Source organism: Camellia sinensis, chromosome 10 (assembly GCF_055761805.1).
Source record: "Camellia sinensis isolate YWXY chromosome 10, ASM5576180v1, whole genome shotgun sequence".
Taxonomy (NCBI): domain Eukaryota; kingdom Viridiplantae; phylum Streptophyta; class Magnoliopsida; order Ericales; family Theaceae; genus Camellia; species Camellia sinensis.
Window position 1 is genome coordinate 174,650,869 of NC_138970.1, and position 2,648 is coordinate 174,653,516.

The 2,648-nt window shown below is 35.4% G+C and overlaps 1 pseudogene; it reads left to right on the forward strand.

The window, feature by feature from the left end:
• Window positions 1-218: 218 nt before the first annotated feature.
• LOC145800888 (protein SIEVE ELEMENT OCCLUSION B pseudogene) lies at window positions 219-2,350 on the forward strand (annotated as a pseudogene).
• Window positions 2,351-2,648: the final 298 nt, after the last annotated feature.

The following is a 2,648-nucleotide window of genomic DNA, read 5'->3' on the forward strand; positions in this document are numbered from 1 at the left end:
TTATATAGTTACCATTATCAGATCAATTTAATTTTTTTTAAAATGATCTAAACATGAAATTCTAAAAAATTAACGAATTGAATTATTGAAGTAAAGCTCGCAAGTCCACGGGCACAAATTGAACATCTCCCTATTGTAAGTTGTAATTTAACCATAATCGATGATTCCCATTGGTTTCATGTCATAAAAAAGAGTGGTTGATCTTTTTGTATGACAAAATGCAGGTAAGCATTGATGTTCTAAGGAACAAGAATGTGTTGCTACTCATTTCTGACTTAGACCTCTCCAATGAAGAGTATTTCATTGTTGATCAGTTATACACTGAGTCAAAACAGCAGCCGACAACGTTAGAGAGTCAGTATGAGGTTGTTTGGCTCCCTGTCATGGACAGAACAACCCCTTGGAACGATGAGAAACGACAGAAGTTTGAGGCCATACAAGCTTCGATATCATGGTACTCAGTGTACCACCCTTTGATGCTTGATCCAGTAGTCATCAAGTACATCAAGGAGGTCTGGCACTTCAACAAGAAGGCTCTGTTGGTGGTGTTAGACCCACAAGGCAAAGTTGTGAATCCTAATGCAATCCATATGTGTTGGATTTGGGGAAATATGGCTTTCCCATTTACTAGCTTGAAGGAGAAAGAACTCTGGAAGGAAACTCCCTTGACAATTGAGTTATTGGCAGATACCATTGATCAATCCATCCTTAATTGGGTATTTAACTATTCAGTTAAATTGTATTTTTCATATCCTTATCATCTCAACTTGAACAATTTAGTCTCTGCACTTTAAGTCCAGTTTTAATTTGATCATTCCGTCTAAATTTCTATTAATATTTTCTATGTGTACACACCTTAGGAGATTTATAAGCGTTCCAAAATCGTTAATTTTAACCTCTAACATGGACGGATGAATCAAATTTAAATCAAACTTGAAGCGTAAGCATTTTATTGTTCAATTTAAAATAATAGGAATTAAAGTGAAATTTTAATCAAAGTATGAAGGTTAAAAGTGAAATTTATCCACACTATCCGGTATTCATAACAAGTATTAGACTTAAAAGTGTAGGCATTTTATTCGCCTCAAAAGTTTTGACATAATTTGGAAAAACTGCCACCATCAAAGTATTATCTAGAAAATTTACCTAGAAATATTCAAAATTTACAATCTAAGGACCAAGATTCATTCTTCTGACTGTGGCTCCACATCAATTACTTTAAATCTGTACACTAGATTTCAAATTCGGGTAGTAGATAGCATTTTTGTTATAAAAGTGTGTTTTTTTTTGTTTTTGTTTTTTTTGGTTACTTAGATTGTAGATGAAAAATATATTTGCTTGTATGGAGGAGATGACTTAGAATGGATCCAAGGATTTACCAAAACAGCACAAGCTGTTGCAGCAGCTGCTCACATCCAATTGGAGATGTTGTATGTAGGAAAAAGCAAAGCAAGGGGAACAGTTCGGAAGATTAGTGTTGGTGATAATTACAAATAACACACCAGAAAATACAAGTAATAAAAGTTACAATGACTACTATAAGGGCTGAGGCGCGGGAAACTCGCTCTCTTTAAGGAGATTCAAGCCCTCTGCGGTTAGGCAAAGCCTCACACCGGTGCAGCAGAAAAAAAACCTTGACTTGTCCGCCCCAGGATATGTTGGAAAAAATGATTTTTGGGGACTTTAATTTAATATTAAAGTGTGGTGACTTTAATTAAATATTAAAGTGGGTCCTGACCATTTTTTGTGTTGGGTCCAAGTGAGCCAAAAACCATTGGGTTTTGAATAAGAAATTGCCAAGAAATTACTTCATGATGTTAGATTCATGAATAGGATTTTAAAGAGTATTTAAATCTTTTTTCTTGGCTAAAGGGTGTGAATCCTTTGGGCATCCATACTTTTTATTTTGTGGAAAGGGGCAATAGAAGATCTCCACCTGTCCTTATGTAATAATTGTATCTTATCTTCTTTTGTCTATTTAAGGGAAGGCCTTCACCCTTGTTGAGGCATTACGAAAATTCTAGTTTTTCTTTTGTTTTACTATCTCCTCTCTTGTAATCTCTTCCCAAACCCCCTCTTGTAAAATATTTTACTTCCTCAATAAAAGTTTGCTATTCGTATTTCAATATGTATGCCCTCTGTTAACTTACTAGAACAGTTATTAACATTTTTAGACTTCTGGCAAACCCAAAAACAGCATTACCTTAATACTCCTGAAGATCTCTATACCCAACAGTATATAGCTGAACGTCTTGCCGAGTGTGATCAGAGGATTGCTGAGTTGCAGGTGCTGATCAACGAGAATCTGGTGGCCTGGGCGGCCAGAAGGCCTCCTCCACCCCAACAATAAGGTAATATGAGATCATATATGTCCTAATTTGTTTTATTTATGTCATTATTATGTGTACATTAATTCTTGGGTTTGTGCTTGTGTAAGGTTAATTAAATGATAGGGTTAGTGGGACGTCACCCAAGTCGCGTAGGGTTTAGGTCGTGTTGCAGAGATTGCGTTGACCATTTGATCCCCATAAATCGTTGACAGATGTGCTAATCGTACCTTTAGTGAGCACCATTCATGGTATCAGAGCCAAGTTTTAATTAACATATAATAATAATATAAATTAAATAAATTAGACATATATGATCAC